Source organism: Triticum urartu, chromosome 2A, assembly GCF_056163025.1.
Source record: "Triticum urartu cultivar PI428250 chromosome 2A, HENAU_Tu73, whole genome shotgun sequence".
Taxonomy (NCBI): Eukaryota; Viridiplantae; Streptophyta; class Magnoliopsida; order Poales; family Poaceae; genus Triticum; species Triticum urartu.
The window spans coordinates 400,541,542-400,559,140 of record NC_141874.1 but is presented as its reverse complement, the minus strand read 5'-3'; positions in this window follow the sequence as shown (position 1 = coordinate 400,559,140).

The following is a 17,599-nucleotide window of genomic DNA, read 5'->3' as shown; positions in this document are numbered from 1 at the left end:
AGTGGCCCCACCATTCCGACCGTGAAGCCACCTGGGAACATGAGGATCACCTCCTTCTGAGTACCCGGCGTTCTTCCAGTCCTAGATCTCGGGACAAGATCCTTTCGTAGTGGTGGAGTGTTGTAACACCCTGGATGTAATTTACCTTATATGTACTCCAACTCTTGCCGTTTCCGGCGCTAAGTTATTTTATTTTATCGGGTTCGGGTTTTTGTCTCTGTGTGTTGTTGCCGTTGTCATGCATCTCATATCATGTCATCATGTGCATTGCATTTGCATACGTGTTCGTCTCATGCATCCGAGCATTTTCCCCGTTGTCCGTTTTGCATTTCGGCGCTCCTATCTCCTCGGTGGTCCTTTCTACCTTCTATTCATGTGTGGGGGTTAAACATTTCCGTATTGGACCGAGACTTGCCAAGCGGCCTTGGTTTACTACCGGTAGACCGCCTGTCAAGTTTCGTACCGTTTGGACTTCGTTTGATACTCCAACGGTTAACCGAGGGACCAAGAAGGCCTCGTATGTGTTGCAGCCCAACACCGTTCCAATTTGGCCCAAAACCCACCAAAACTCTCTCCATCATCTAGAGCGTTCGATCACGATCGCGTGGCCGAAAACCGCACCTCATTTGGACTCTCCTAGCTCCCCCTATGCCTATATATAGATCCTCTCCCGAAATTTTCGGGTCTTCTTCCCCAAACCCTAGATCCCCTTCCTCTCCGCGCGCCGGACAACGTCCGGACGCGCCGGACACGTCCGCCTGCTTCACCCGGACCAACCGCGAGCCGCCATGTGGGCAGCGCGCCCACATCGCCGTCGGCCCGCCCGAGCCCGTGGGAGGCCCCCGCAGCCCAGATCGGCGCGCCGCGCCCGGCTCCTTCCTCCTCCCGCGAGCCCAAGCCGCCGCCGTCCTCTACCTCAAGTCCGGTCACCGCGCCGCCCCGCGCCATCGCCGGCGGCCGCCGCGCTCCTCACCGCCCCCATCGCCGCAGCCTCGCCGCCGACGTCCGCCGCCCCCGCCGCCTTCCTCCCGCGCCGGCGTGCGCCACGCCAAGTCCGGCCACCGCGTCAAGTCCGGTGAGCTACAGTAACTCCAGCGGCCTCGGTTTCCGTGCGATCTGGATCTGAGATCTAGACTCGGTTGACTTTCTCCCTGAAACCCTAGTTATTTTTGCATTCTTTCTCATGCCGTAACTCCGCATCCGTAACTCCGTTTTGGGCGTGTAGCATATCAAAATGTTCGTCTCAGAGAGCACATCATTTCATCTCATTGCGTACTTTTCATTTGAGCTCATCTTGATGCCCGAAATGCTGTTGGAAGAGAGCTATTTGAGTTAATTGTCAGATCTGCTGCACCAAATAGCTATTTGTCATTTTTGCCATGATTAATGTGTGCATGATATGCTCCTGAGCTCTACATGAGTTTTGTTATATACTTTGCCATATTTACATAGGTGCTTACCATGTATTTTTGTGATATGTGTGGTGACTAGGACAAGCTTGCAAAGTAGTGCATTCGTTAATGCTGATTTCAGGGACTTAGAATTTCTCTAAGTCCTTGATCTGTTCTTATCAATATGCCATATGTTCATGTTGTTTCCTAGTGATCCGTGCCTCTTTTGAGGATGATCAGCAAGGATGATTTGTTAATATTGTGGTGCTATATCCATACATATCTTTGTTTGCAATTATAGAGCAACCTAGCTTGAGTCAATCGAGCTCTACTTTTGCTATTTCGTGAATCCTGACAGATTGTTTACTTGTTAGCGATTTTGCCGAGGATGTTGTTGTTGATTCGTGCATGCTATGTTGTTGTTCTTGCCATGTCTAGCTTCTATAATATGTATTCTTGATGGGTGTATGCTTAGTTTTTCATGCCATGCTCTGTAGTGAGTGCATCGAGCTCGTAAACATGCCTACTCGTTAACATATTTGCATGCTCCAGTTTTTCACCAAGACTGTAATCTGTTTATGTTTTTGCCATGTTCACATGCTTGCAATTGTATTTTCTGATCCCTTTTGGCTCAAGGTCACTAAGGGGCTTTTGTTAAGTGCTTTGAGTAGCTTCATACCATGCCTTGCTTTGCAATGTTAAGTTCCTGTAGCATACAGTTTTCGTGCTCCAAAGTGTGCTACCTGATCTGAAATTCCAGGCTTGTGTTAATTTCACCAAGTCTGAAACCTGTTTACCATTTGCACTTTTGCCATGCTTGTTTGAACCTGTTAATGGATGAATTGGCCGTAGCTCAGTGTTCATCTTTTGTCAAGCATTATGAGTGGATCCCTGCCATGTATTTTGTCCCATGTTTGAGTGCTGTAGCATAATTATCTTGATGCATTTAGATGGCTACTTGCTGTTTATCGTAGACCGGTGCCATATTTGTTTTGCTTGCCATTTCCAAACCGTGCATCCGATTCTGGTGATCTTTATATCGATTTCAACCGAAATCACCTCACCTTTCCAATGGCACTCTTGGATTTCCAAGTGGAGGCCAGGTTCAATCATTCCTTGCCAAATCTTGCATATGCATCACATATCGCATCCCGCATAGCATACCATGTTTGCATCATGTTGTTTGAGCTTTGCACGTGGTTGATTGTATTCCTTTTGCTTGTTTGTCTTGTTTGGGTAGAGCCGGGAGACGAGTTCGTTAACAAGGAGCCCATTGAGTTTGCTTCCGAGGATCCAGTCAACTCTGACAACTTTGCAGGCAAGATGATCATACCCTCGAAATCACTTCTATCTTTGCTTGCTAGATGCTCGCTCTTTTGCTATGCCTATGCTACGATGCCTACCACTTGCTTATCATGCCTCCAAAATTGCCATGTCAAACCTCTAACCCACCATGTCCTAGCAAACCGTTGAATGGCTATGTTACCGCTTTGCTCAGCCCCTCTTATAGCGTTGCTAGTTGCAGGTGAAGATTGGAGATCGTTCCTTGTTGGAACATTGTTTATTTGTTGGGATATCACTATATTATCTTGTTATCTTAATGCATCTATATGCTTGGTAAAGGGTGGAAGGCTCGACCTTTTGCCTAGTGTTTTGTTCCACTCTTGCTGCCCTAGTTTCCGTCATATTGGTGTTATGTTCCCAGATTTTGCGTTCCTTACGCGGTTGGGTGATAATGGGAACCCCTTGACAGTTCGCCTTGAATAAAAATCTTCCAGCAATGCCCAACTTTGGTTTTACCATTCGCCACCTAGCCTCTTTTTCCCTTGGGTTCCGCGAACTCAAGGGTCATCTTTATTTAAACCCCCGGGCCAGTGCTCCTCTGAGTGTTGGTCCAACCCGTCAGCTACCGGTGGCCACCAGGGGCAACTCTGAGCTGGCCTACCCGTACCTTGGACAATCCGGTGTGCCTTGAGAACGAGATATGTGCAGCTCCTATCGGTATTTGTCGGCACATTCGGGCGGTGTTGCTGGTTTAGTTTTACCATTGTCGAAGTTGTCTTGTAGAACCGGGATACCGAGTCTGATCGGAATGTCTCGGGAGAAGGTTTATCCTTCGTTGACCGTGAGAGCTTGTGATGGGCTAAGTTGGGACTCCCCTGCAGGGATTTGAACTTTCGAAAGCCGTGCCCGCGGTTATGGGCAGATGGGAATTGGTTAATATCTGGTTGTAGATAACTTTAACTTAATTAAAATGAATCAACCACGTGTGTAACCGTGATGGTCTCTTCTCGGCGGAGTCCGTGAAGTGAACACGGTGTTGGAGTAATGTTTGTCGTAGGTTGTTCTCTAGTTCTTCGTTCATGCTTTGCCTCCTCTTCTCGCTCTCTTTTGAGAACAGGTTAGCCACCACATATGCTAGTCGCTGGCTGCAGCTCCACATATTACCTTGCCTTTCCTATAAGCTTAAATAGTCTTGGTCGCGAGGGTGCGAGATTGCTGAGTCCCCGCGGCTCACAGATTACTTCCAAACGAGATGCAGGGCCCGATGACTCCGTTCCAGATGATGCGCTTGAGCTCAAGTGGGAGTTCGATGAAGACTCACGCCGTTACTATGTGTCTTTCCCTGATGATCAGTAGTGGTGCCCAGTTGGGGCGATCGGGACCGTGTCGCATGTTGGGGTTGATCTTTTATTTTGGTGCCGTAGTCGGACCATGAGTGTATTGGATGATTGTAATGCTATTTATGTACTTGTGTGACGTGGCGAGTGTAAGCCAACTATGTACCTTTCCCCTTATTATCTATTTACATGGGTTGTTGTGAAGATTACCTTACTTGCGACATTGCTTTCAATGCGGTTATGCCTCTAAGTCGTGCTTCGACACGTAGGAGATATAGCCGCATCGAGGGCGTTACAAGTTGGTAACCAGAGCCTTCCCCGACCTTAGGAGCCCCACTGCTTGATCGAATTAGCTGACGAGTTGAGTCTAGAAAAATGTTTTGAGTCATTTAGGAATTATATATCGGAGAGTTTAGGAATTCTTTTTACTCCCAGTCCCTTCATCGCTCTGGTAAGGCATCCTGACGTAGAGTTTTGACTCTTCTCTTCTCAAATTTCACTAAAAAAAATTTAGGATCACGCGGGTATCTTGGAATCGTTCCGATCGATTTGTGACGAGAACATTGTTCTTGGTGCCTCCTGTCATTTAGGGGTTGTGGCAGTGTCCCGGGGAGTGAGCTCCGAGGTGTTGTCGTCACAATTTTATCGTTGCAGTTCTGGAATACCTGAGTTTAGTTCGCCGACATCGAAAATCTCTTTTATGCAGTTGTTGGTGAGATAACCTCGACGCCACCCAGTACTGGGGTGGGAGTTCGGGAGTATTGCCATAACTTGTATAACGGATGCTTTTCGAAGGTTGAGGTAGACGATTTCCAAAGTTTTTCTCGGTTATGTGTTGAAGGATGGATACAGCTGGATGTAGGATTTGCTAGATTTAGGTGAGATAGTATGCTTCCCCTGTATCCCCAACACCTGATTGCATAACCGGAAAGGTTTGGGAGTTTCATAGGTGGGAATTCTTGTAGCTCTAGCTCTTCTTCCACGGATATTTGGTTTGAGATTGGGTGATCCTTACCGAGTATTCGTTCTTGTTCCATACCTTGGTGATTTTATTCCTCTACCTAAATTCTAAGTGGCTTCTCAATTTATGGATGTGTGACCATTTCAATTGGAATGCATTCATTCATTTTGTTCGGATGTGAAGACTATATGTTGCAATTTCTACCCATTGGATTCAGCTTCAATTTTTGTCTATCAGTGTGCTAATGGATGTCAACCTCTTCAGGATGGCTCCTCCAACGCGCACGACTCCGAATCCTGATCCGCCACCACCACCTCCACCTCCGGAGGCATGGCAAGCTGTGATGGCCGCTACCAATGCAAACACGCCGCTGATCATGCAAATTCTTCAAGAGCGCAACCAAGCGAACCAAGGCAACCAGGGCAATAATCAGAATCACTTTGCTACACTCAACCAGTTCCTTGCTAACCAGCCAAAGACCTTCAGCAATTGCGTTGAGGCAACTGACGCTAATGATTGGCTTGTGGACTTGTGCAAGCATTTCGACTGCACTAACGTCAGGCCTGAGGACTTTGTCAAGTTCGCTTCCTTCCAACTCAAGGACCAAGCTGCAGAATGGTTTCAGCAGTACAAAGATTCCAGAGGAGGCCGTGTGATTACCTGGGATGAATTCCGTCAAGACTTCAAAGCTCATCATATTCCTCAGAGCGTGGTTGAAAGCAAGCGTGAGGAATTCCGCAACCTGAAGCAAGGCTCTATGTCTGTCTATGACTACAACAAGATGTTTCAGAAGCTCGCTCGCTTTGCTAAGCAGGACGTCCCTGACGAGAAGAGCATGATATACCAGTTCAGAGGTGGTCTCAGAGAAGAAATCCAGCTAGCTCTTGTTCTCTTTGAGCCCATGAGGTACGACGAGTTTTACAACATGGCATTGAAGCAAGAGGCTGCTCAACTGAAGTGCGATGCTTCCAAGAAGCGAGTTAGAGATGCTACTCCTTATTCCTCTACTCAAGTGGCTAAGCAGCAGAAGTATTGGCTTCCTCCTCCTCCGTTCCGTCAGCCGTATCAGCAGAAGAGCAAAGGTGGCAGTGGATCTTCCCACCCACCCAACCCTGGCTTTCAGAACAAGATTTCGTCTCAAGCTCCAAGATCGAGTGCTCCGTATCGCCGTCCGCTTTCAGAGGTCACATGCAACAAGTGTCAACAGAAGGGTCACTATGCCAACAAATGCTTCAATCAGAGGTGCCTCCCTCCTCCTCCTCCTATGAGATCGGCAAGTACAGCTATGGTCAAGCATAACCCCAAGCACGCAAGGTCAACTTGATGAATGCAGCTCAGGCAGAGGACTCGTCAGATGTCATCATGGGTAACCTTCCTGTTAACGATATTCCAGCTAAAGTTCTTTTTGACACTGGTGCATCGCATTGTTTCATCTCAAGACCGTTGGCATCTAAGCATGAGTTGGCTTTGCAAGTTTTGCCTAGACCGATAGCAGTTGTCTCTCCCGGTAGGCGCATGAGTGCTAACTCCATTGTTCCGGATGTTACTATCACTTTGGGTGACTACAAGTTTCTGTCTTCTCCTACGGTTCTTGGTGACTCGGATATTGATCTTATTCTTGGAATGGATTGGCTTTCTAAGCACAAGGCTCAGCTTGATTGTGCTGCCAGGCAGATTCAATTGACTCATTCGTCTGAGGATGTAATTGTCTTTGCCGCTCGTGATGATACCATCCGTCTGTTTTCTCTCAATGAGAAGGGTGAACTAGATGCCATCTCGCAAATTCCAGTCGTTTGCGAGTATCAAGACGTCTTTCCAGAAGAGCTTCCAGGAATGCCTCCGCACCGGCCAGTTGAATTCGTCATCGATCTTGAGCCTGGCACGGAACCGGTTTGCAAACGTCCTTACAAGCTTGGACCTGAAGAGTTGAAGGAGCTGAAGAAGCAACTCGATATTCAAGAACGAATGGGTCTAATCCGACCTAGTTCTTCTCCATGGGGTTGTGGAGTACTTTTTGTGAAGAAGAAGGATGGAACGGACCGACTTTGTGTTGACTACCGTCCATTGAACAAGAAGACTATCAAGAACAAGTACCCACTTCCCAACATCAATGAGCTATTCGAACAACTCAGAGGTGCCCAAGTATTCTCCAAGCTTGATCTTCGTATGGGTTATCACCAGATTCGAATCCGTGAGCAAGATATTCCCAAGACAGCTTTCAAAACAAGCTATGGTTCATATGAATACATTGTCATGTCTTTTGGCCTCGTCAACGCTCCTCCGACTATCTCTCGCATGATGAACTTCATCTTCAACGCCTACACAAATGACTTTGTCTTGGTCTATCTCGATGACATTCTGGTCTTTTCGAAGAACAAGGAAGATCATGCCAAGCACTTGCGTTTGGTGCTCGATAAGCTCAGGGAACATCAGTTCTACGCCAAGTTCTCAAAGTGCGAGTTTTGGCTCGATGAGGTTCTATATATTGGGCATATCATCTCTGCCAAGGGCATAGCGGTGAATCCTGAGAAGGTGTCTGCAATTGTGAATTGGGAACCACCTCAGAACATGAAGCAACTCCGTAGCTTCCTTGGTCTCGCAAGCTACTGTCGAAGGTTCGTTGAGAACTTTTCAAAGATCGCGAAGCCTCTTTCAAACCTTCTCTAGAAGCACGTCAAGTACGTTTGGCCTCCGGAATGTGACATCGCTTTCAACACTTTGAAAGAGAAATTGGTCACTGCTCCAGTTCTGACTCCTCCTGATGAATCCAAACCGTTCGAGGTCTTCTGCGATGCCTCTCTTCAAGGTCTTGGTGCATTGTTGATGCAAGAGTAGAAAGTTGTGGCTTATACCTCTCGCTAGTTGAAGCCCAACGAGAAGAACTACCCCACTCATGACCTCGAGTTGGCGGCAGTTGTGCATGCTCTTTTGACTTGGAGACATCTCTTATTGGGAAGAAAAGTGGACATCTTCACTGACCACAAGAGTCTCAAGTACATCTTCACTCAGCCTAATCTCAAACTCAGGTAGACTCGTTGGGTCGAAATGATTCAAGAGTATAATCCGAGTATCGAGTATACTCTAGGAAAGGCCAATGTGATTGCTGACGCTTTGAGCAGGAAGGCTTACTGCAACAGTCTGATTCTCAAGCCTTACCAACCCGAGCTTTGTGAAGCTTTCCACAAACTCAATCTGCAAGTTGTTCCTCAAGGTTTCCTCGCCAACCTTCAAGTCTCTCCTACTTTGGAAGATCAGATTCGCGAGGCTCAACTTCTTGATGCTATGGTGAAGAAGGTGAAGATTGGGATTGCCAAGAGTCAACGCAAGTACAAGTACTACCGCCTTGATGACAAGGACACTCTCTTCTTCGAGGATCGTATTGTTGTGCCCAAAGGTGACCTTCGTAAAGTTATCATGAATGAGGCGCACAATTCTCTCCTCTCCATCCACCCTGGGAGTACGAAGATGTATCAGGACCTCAAGCAGGCTTATTGGTGGACTCGAATGAAGAGCGAGATTGCTCAGTTCGTGAATGAGTGTGATGTCTGCAGAAGAGTGAAGGCAGAACACCAAAGACCAGCTGGTCTCCTTCAACCTCTTGCCATTCTAGAATGGAAGTTTGACCACATTGAGATGGACTTCGTGACTGGGTTTCCAAAGTCCAAGCATGGCAATGATGCTATATTCGTTGTCATCGACAAACTCACTAAAGTGGCTCACTTTCTGCCTATCAAAGAGTCTATCACTGCAGCTCAATTGGCGGAGCTGTATACCTCTCGGATTGTCTCTCTGCACGGTATTCCACAGGTGATCTCTTCAGACCGTGGCAGCATCTTTACCTCCAAGTTTTGGGATTCTTTTCAGAAGGCCATGGGCACCAACATCCGCTTCAGCACAGCTTTCCATCCTCAAACTAGCGGTCAAGTCGAGCGTGTCAATCAGATTCTCGAAGATATGCTCAGGGCTTGCGTTATCTCTTTCGGTATGAAATGGGAAGATTGTCTTCCATATGCCGAATTCTCCTACAACAACAGTTTTCAAGCAAGTTTGGGCAAGGCCCCATTTGAAATTCTCTATGGCAGGAAGTGTCGTACTCCTCTTAACTGGTCAGAAACCGGTGAACGTCAACTTCTTGGAAATGACTTGATCACAGAGGCAGAGGAAATGTGCAAAGTCATTCGTGATAACCTCAAAGCAGCGCAATCGCGACAGAAGAGCTACTATGACAGTAAGCATCGTGATTTGGCTTTCGAGATCGGAGATCATGTTTACCTCCACGTCTCTCCAATGAAAGGTACTCGTCGCTTCGGTATCAAAGGGAAGCTTGCCTCTAGATACGTGGGTCCTTTCAAGATCGTCAGCAAGAGAGGCGATCTCGCCTATCAACTCGAGCTTCCTTCAAACTTTGCAAATGTGCACGACGTGTTCCATGTCTCTCGGCTCCGCAAGTGCTTCAAGACCCCTGACCACACTGTCAACTTCGAAGACATTGATCTCCAAGCAGATCTCTCTTATCGTGAGCACCCCGTTGCTATTCTTGAAGAGACTGAACGCAAGACTCACAATAAGTCAATCAAATTCCTCAAAGTCAAGTGGTCACACCATTCCGACCGTGAAGCCACCTGGGAACGCGAGGATCACCTCCGTTCTGAGTACCCGGCATTCTTCCAGTCCTAGATCTCGGGACGAGATCCTTTCGTAGTGGTGGAGTGTTGTAACACCCCGGATGTAATTTACCTTATATGTACTCCAACTCTTGCCGTTTTCGATGCTAAGTTATTTTATTTTATCGGGTTCGGGTTTTTGTCTCCGTGTGTTGTTGCCGTTGTCATGCATCTCATACCATGTCATCATGGGCATTGCATTTGCATACGTGTTCGTCTCATGCATCCGAGCATTTTCCTCGTTGTCCGTTTTGCATTCCGGCGCACCTATCTCCTCCGGTGGTCCTTTCTACCTTCTTTTTGTGTGTGGGGGTTAAACATTTCCGGATTGGACCGGGACTTGCCAAGCAGCCTTGGTTTACTACCGGAAGACCGCCTGTCAAGTTTCGTACCGTTTGGACTTCGTTTGATACTCCAGCAGTTAACCGAGGGACCGAGAAGGCCTCGTGTGTGTTGCAGCCCAACACCCTTCCAATTTGGCCCAAAACCCACCAAAACTCTCTCCATCATCTAGAGCGTTCGATCACGATCGCGTGGGCGAAAACCGCACCTCATTTGGACTCTCCTAGCTCCCCCTATGCCTATATATAGATCCTCTCCCGAAATTTTCGGGTCTTCTTCCCCAAACCCTAGATCCCCTTCCTCTCCGCACGCCGGACAACGTCCGGACGCGCCGGACATGTCTGCCTGCTTCGCCCGGACCAACCGCGAGCCGCCACGTGGGCAGCCGCGCCCACATCGCCGCCGGCCTGCCCGAGCCCGCGGGAGACCCCCGCGGCCCAGATCGGCGCGCCGCGCCCGACTCCCTCCTCCCGCGAGCCCGAGCCACCGCCGTCCTCTCCCTCAAGTCCGGTCACTGTGCCGCCCCGCGCCATCGCCGGCGGCCGCCGCGCTCCTCGCAGGCCGGAGCCGCACCTCGCCGCCCCCACCGTCGCAGCCTCACCACCGACGTCCGCCGCCCCCGCCGCCTTCCTCCCGCGCCGGCGTGTGCCACGCCAAGTCCGGCCACTGCTTCATGTCCGGCGAGCTACAGTAACTCCGGCGGCCTCGGTTTCCATGCGATCTGGATCTGAGATCTAGACTCGGTTGACTTTCTCCCTGAAACCCTAGTTATTTTTGCATTCTTGCTCATGTCGTAACTCCGCATCTGTAACTCCGTTTTGGGCGTGTAGCATATCAAAATGTTCGCCTCAGAGAGCACATCATTTCATCTCATTGCAGAATTTTCATTTGAGCGCATCTTGATGCCCAAAATGCTATTGGAAGAGAGCTATTTGTGTTAATTGTCAGATCTGCTGCACCAAATAGCTATTTGTCATTTTTGCCATGATTAATGTGTGCATGATATGCTCCTGAGCTCTACATGAGTTTTGTTATATACTTTGCCATCTTTACAGAGGTGCTTACCATGTATTTTTGTGATATGTGTGGTGACTAGCACAAGCTTGCAAAGTAGTGCATTCGTTAATGCTGATTTCAGGGACTTAGAATTTCTCTAAGTCCTTGATCTGTTCTTATCAATATGCCATATGTTCATGTTGTTTCCTAGTGATCCGTGCCTCTTTTGAGGATGATCAGTAAGGATGATTTGTTAATATTGTGATGCTATATCCATCCATATCTTTGTTTGCAATTATAGAGCACCCTAGCTTGAGTCAATCGAGCTCTACTTTTGCTATTTCGTGAATCCTGACAGATTGTTTACTTGTTAGCGATTTTGCCGAGGATGTTGTTGTTGATCCGTGCATGCTATGTTGTTGTTCTTGCCATGTATAGCTTCTATAATATGTATTCTTGATGGGTGTATGCTTAATTTGTCATGCCATGCTCTGTAGTGAGTGCATCGAGCTCGTAAACATGCCTACTCTTAACATATTTGCATGCTCCAGTTTTTCACTAAGTCTGTAATCTGTTTATGTTTTTGCCATGTTCACATGCTTGCAATTGTATTTTATGATCCCTTTTGGCTCAAGGTCACTAAGGGACTTTTGTTAAGTGCTTTGAGTAGCTTCATACCATGCCTTGCTTTGCCATGTTAAGTTCCTGTAGCATATAGTTTTCGTGCTCCAAAGTGTGCTACCTGATCTGAAATTCCAGGCTTGTGTTAATTTCACTAAGTCTGAAACCTGTTTACCATTTGCACTTTTGCCATGCTTGTTTGAACCTGTTAATGGATGAATTGGCCGTAGCTCAGTATTCATATTTTGTCAAGCATTATGAGTGGATCCCTGCCATGTATTTTGTCGCCATGTTTGAGTGTTGTAGCATAATTATCTTGATGCATTTAGATGGTTACTTGCTGTTTATCGCAGACCGGTGCCATATTTATTTTGCTTGCCATTTCCAAACCTTGCATCCGATTCCGGTGATCTTTATATCGATTTCAACTGAAATCACCTCACCTTTCCAGTGGCACTCTTGGATTTCCAAGTGGAGGCCAGGTTCAATCATTCCTTGCCAAATCTTGCATATGCATCACATATTGCATCCCGCATAGCATACCATGTTTGCATCATGTTGTTTGAGCTTTGCACGTGGTTGATTGTATTCTTTTTGCTCGTTTGTCTTGTTTGGGTAGATCCGGGAGACGAGTTCGTTAACGAGGAGCCGATTGAGTTTGCTTCCGAGGATCCAGTCAACTTTGACAACTTTGCAGGCAAGATGATCATACCCTCGAAATCACTTCTATCTTTGCTTGCTAGATGCTCGCTCTTTTGCTATGCCTATGCTATGCCTACAACTTGCTTATCATGCCTCCCAAATTGCCATGTCAAACCTCTAACCCACCATGTCCTAGCAAACCGTTGAATGGCTATGTTACCGCTTTGCTCAGCCCCTCTTATAGCGTTGCTAGTTGCAGGTGAAGATTGGAGATCGTTCCTTGTTGGAACATTGTTTATTTGTTGGGATATTACTATATTATCTTGTTATATTAATGCATCTATATACTTGGTAAATGGTGGAAGGCTCGGCCTTTTGCCTAGTGTTTTGTTCCACTCTTGCCGCCCTAGTTTCTGTCATATCAGTGTTATGTTCCCGGATTTTGCGTTCCTTACGCGGTTGGGTGATAATGGGAACCCCTTGACAGTTCGCCTTGAATAAAACTCTTCCAGCAATGCCCAACTTTGGTTTTACCATTCGCCACCTAGCCTCTTTTTCCCTTGGGTTCCACGGACTCAAGGGTCATCTTTATTTAAACCCCTGGGCCAGTGCTCCTCTGAGTGTTGGTCCAACCTGTCAGCTACCGGTGGCCACCAGGGGCAACTCTGGGCTGGCCTACCCGTACCTTGGACAATCCGGTGTGCCCTGAGAACGAGATATGTGTAGCTCCTATCGGGATTTGTCGGCATATTCGGGCGGTGTTGCTGGTTTAGTTTTACCATTGTCGAAGTTGTCTTGTAGAACCGAGATACCGAGTCTAATCGGAATGTCTCGGGAGAAGGTTTATCCTTCGTTGACCGTGAGAGCTTGTGATGGGCTAAGTTGGGACTCCCCTGCAGGGATTTGAACTTTCGAAAGCCGTGCCCACGGTTATGGGCAGATGGGAATTTGTTAATGTCCGGTTGTAGATAACTTGAACTTTAACTTAATTAAAATGAATCAACCGCGTGTGTAACCGTGATGGTCTCTTCTCGGCGGAGTCCGGGAAGTGAACACGGTGTTGGAGTAATGTTTGTCGTAGGTTGTTCTCTAGTTCTTCGTTCGTGCTTTGCCTCCTCTTCTCGCTCTCTTTTGCGAACAGGTTAGCCACCACATATGCTAGTCACTTGCTGCAGCTCCACATATTACCTTGCCTTTCCTATAAGCTTAAATAGTCTTGGTCGCGAGGGTGCGAGATTGCTGAGTCCCCGCGGCTCACAGATTACTTCCAAACCAGATGTAGGGCCCGATGACTCCGTTCCAGATGATGCGCTTGAGCTCAAGTGGGAGTTCGACAAAGACTCGCGCCGTTACTATATGTCTTTCCCTGATGATCAGTAGTGGTGCCCAGTTGGGGCGATCGGGACCGTGTCGCATGTTGGGGTTGATCTTTTATTTTGGTGCCGTAGTCGGACCATGAGTGTATTGGATGATTGTAATGTTATTTATGTACTTGTGTGACGTGGCGAGTGTAAGCCAACTATGTACCTTTCCCCTTATTATCTATTTACATGGGTTGTTGTGAAGATTACCTTACTTGCGACATTGCTTTCAATGTGGTTATGTCTCTAAGTCGTGCTTCGACACGTAGGAGATATAGCCGCAACGAGGGCGTTACAGAGCACCCCAAGCAATTTGCCAAAGGCTGCCACTAGAGCAAGCAAGAAGAAAACTTCAGAGTCTGAGGATGAAGACTATGTGGCCACTGAGGATGAGGCCACATCAAAGAAGAAAGTGGTTAAGAATGAGTACAGCTCAGCTGCAGTTAAGCCAGGAATGAAGATCAAAAGGCCAGCAGGAAGACAATCAATGTCTAAGGCCAGAGCATCCTCTCAAGCATCTTTGGAATCTCAACCCAAAGAGCCTGTTGCAGAAGGAAAGAAAAGGAAGGAAAGGGTCAAGAAGACCATGGCCAGAGTGATTGGAAAGGCTTCCATGATGGAAGAAGAAGAGGAAGAAGAGGTTGCTGCACCAGCACCCAAGGCACAGAAGCTTATGGGTGATGCTATCAGTACAGGGGCTGCATCATCAAAGCCCAAAGAAGCACCCAAAGCTGCCTCCAAGCCCAAGACTGCACCAAAGAGAAATACCAGAAACATACCAGCTGCTGAGAAGAACAAGGCCCCAGTGCCTGAGACTGTTGCTGAAGAAGAAGATGAAGAGCATGTTCTGAGAAAATTGAAGCCAAAAATTCCAGACCACAATGATGCTCATCCTGTGGCTGAGAACATGAAGATCAGGAGAGACTCAGGACTGAGGAAATGGAGAGAGACAGATCCATATGCTACAAGAAGAAGAACTGCTGTTGATTACAGGTTCCACACAAAGGAACAGCAGGATTTCTATGAGACAGTGCTGCTGGACAAGAAGCCTATAGTGTGTGATATGAGGTGGGTCAACTGGACCTACATGAAGGAAAATGAGGAACACTATCCTGGTGTGTTTGACAGCTTCCGTGCTTGTGGAGTTGCAGACTTTGTTGGGAAGAAGCTCACAAAGTGGAATGAGGAGCTCATAATGCAATTCTACTCCACAGCACACTTGTATCCAGATGGAAGGATAGTATGGATGTCTGAAGGTACAAGGTACTAATCAACTATTGAGGAATGGGCCAATCTGATCAATGCCCCAAAGGAAAGTGAAGATGACTTGGATGTTTATGCCAAGAAAAAGATGGACCACAATTCTATGTCACAGATGTACAAGGAGATTCCTGAAGATGCTCTTGGGTCAGTCCATTTTCTTCTGTTAGGACTGCCAACGATCAACTGGATCCTAAGGCACACTCTTTTGCCAAGTCAGGTGACCACAACATGATCAGAGGGCATGCAATTAACTTGCTACATATATTTGATGTGCCACAGAAGTTCAAGGTCATGAGCCTTATAGTTGAGACTATCAAGAGGACAGCAGCTGACCAGAAAAGAAGTTGTGGATATGCCCCACAGATCCAGGAGTTCATAAACTCAAAGATGGGCACAGGCACATACTTGTTGGATAAGGAACACTTGCCTATCTATCCTAACTTCGAGGACAACCAAGTTGTGATGAATGAAGATGAACCCTCCTCAGTGCAAGCACAAGCAAAGAAGGAGAAGGCAAAGATGGAGAAGGTTGCCAAGATGCCAACTCAAGAGGAGGCATCTGAGTACTTTTTAAAAAGCAAGCAGGACCAGCTTGGTTACTTGATAGCATCATCTCTGAGGATTGAGAAGGGGTTGGCCACCCTAACTCAAAACCAGGAGAGCCTGGAAAGAATCGTGGAACAAAAATTCTATGATTTAGATGTCAAAGTAACTGAGATTCAGTCTGTTGTGGAGCAGCTACAGGATGACATGTAGGAAAGGAAGGGCAAGACAACCACTGATGCATTTGCCAGAGTGCCTCGAGCTCAGAGATCTGCTGCAGTGCCTGTACCAGACACTAGAGCCACTTCATCTGCACCAGCTACAGCTTCAGTGCCACCAGCTCCAGCACCTACCCTATCAGCTCCGTCTACTTCGACTGAAGCCTTCGTCCTTGGCGTTCTCCAGACACCACCACCTGAAGACCAAGCCTGAGAGACGTTCTAGTGCTATGCATTTTCTATGAACTTTTTGGTAACTTATTGCCAAAGGGGGAGAAAAATGTATAGATCATAGGCTTCGAGAGAGAGCATTGCTTTTTATTCTCTCTTGCTTTGGTGGTTGAACTTTGTTTGTCTTTTGATTGCTTGAGATACTATGTCATTATCTGTGAGACATTGATGATCATGTGGTTGATCATAAGCTACACTTATGCTTGTTAGATGATATTATCTTACTTATCCTTATATGATCATTCACTTTGCTTGGTGATGAGTGCATGTATTTAATTCTTATCATTTTGAGTGCTCCACCAAGATGTATGTGACATGGAAGAGTAACCCATGATCCTAACTCATTGTGCATTTGCAGTCCAAAGCAAATCTTAAGATATGCACAAATTTAGGGGGAGATCTTGCTTTTCACATACATCTCAAAGCGACAATATCTTTCACTCTTATTATCATTTGTCGAAGCTTTGATCTATATGTTGTCATCAATTACCAAAAAGGGGGAGATTGAAAGTCCAACTATCCCTGGGTGGTTTTGGTAATTCCTAACAACATATAGCTCATTGAGCTAACATTATTCCAAGATTAATATCTCAGAAAAAGCTCAATGAATGGCATGGCACGGATGAGGAAAGTGGGTCCCTCAAAATTCTAAGTACAAAAAGTTTGGCTCAAGCTTCAAGATCAAGACTCTACATTTTATATTTTAGTGATCCAAGATCACATTGAGTCTATAGGAAAAGCCAATACTATCAAGGAGGGATGAGGTGTTGCTTCATGGCTTGCTTGCTCAAAGTGCTTAGTGATATGCTCCAAAACCCTCAACTACCTTCCCACATCCACATATGACCTAAACCAAAAGTCAAACTCGGCCCCACCGATTCTATCTATCCGGCGCCACCAAGTTTCAAATGTCATAGCCACTGCCACAAACCCTAGCAATTCAGTTTCACCGATAGGGATCTCGGTCTCACCAAGATGGGATTGTAATCTCTCTATTTCCCTTCGTAACGTTTCGGTCTTACCGAGATGAGCGATCGGTCCCACCGAGATTGCAATGTAAACTCTCTGTTTCCCTTTTGTAACATTTCGGTCTCACCGAGATGAGCGAATTGGTCCCACCGAGTTTACCTGACCAACTCTCTGGTTAGCTTATTACCAAAATCGGTCCCACCGAGTTTGTGTAATCGGTCACACCGAGATTACGATATGCCCTAACCCTAACCATATCGGTCCTACCGAGTTGCATCTCAGTCCCACCGAAAATCCTAACGGTCACTAGGTTTGTTGAATCGGTCCGACCGAATTTAACCATTCGGTCCCACCGAGTTTGGCAAATTGTGTGTAACGGTTAGATTCTATGTGGAGGCTATATATACCCCTCCACCACTCTTCATTCATGGAGAAAGCCATCAGAACATACCTACACTTCCAATACACATTTTCTGAGAGAGAACCACCTACACTTGTGTTGAGGTCAAGATATTCCATTCCAACCATATGAATCTTGTTCTCTAGCCTTCCCCAAGTTGCTTTCCACTCAAATCTTCTTTCCACCAAATTCAAATCCTGTGAGAGAGAGTTGAGTGTTGGGGAGACTATCATTTGAAGCACAAGAGCAAGGAGTTCATCATCAACACACCATTTGTTACTTCTTGGAGAGTGGTGTCTCCTAGATTGGCTAGGTGTCACTTGGGAGCCTCCGACAAGATTGTGGAGTTGAACCAAGGAGTTTGTAAGGGCAAGGA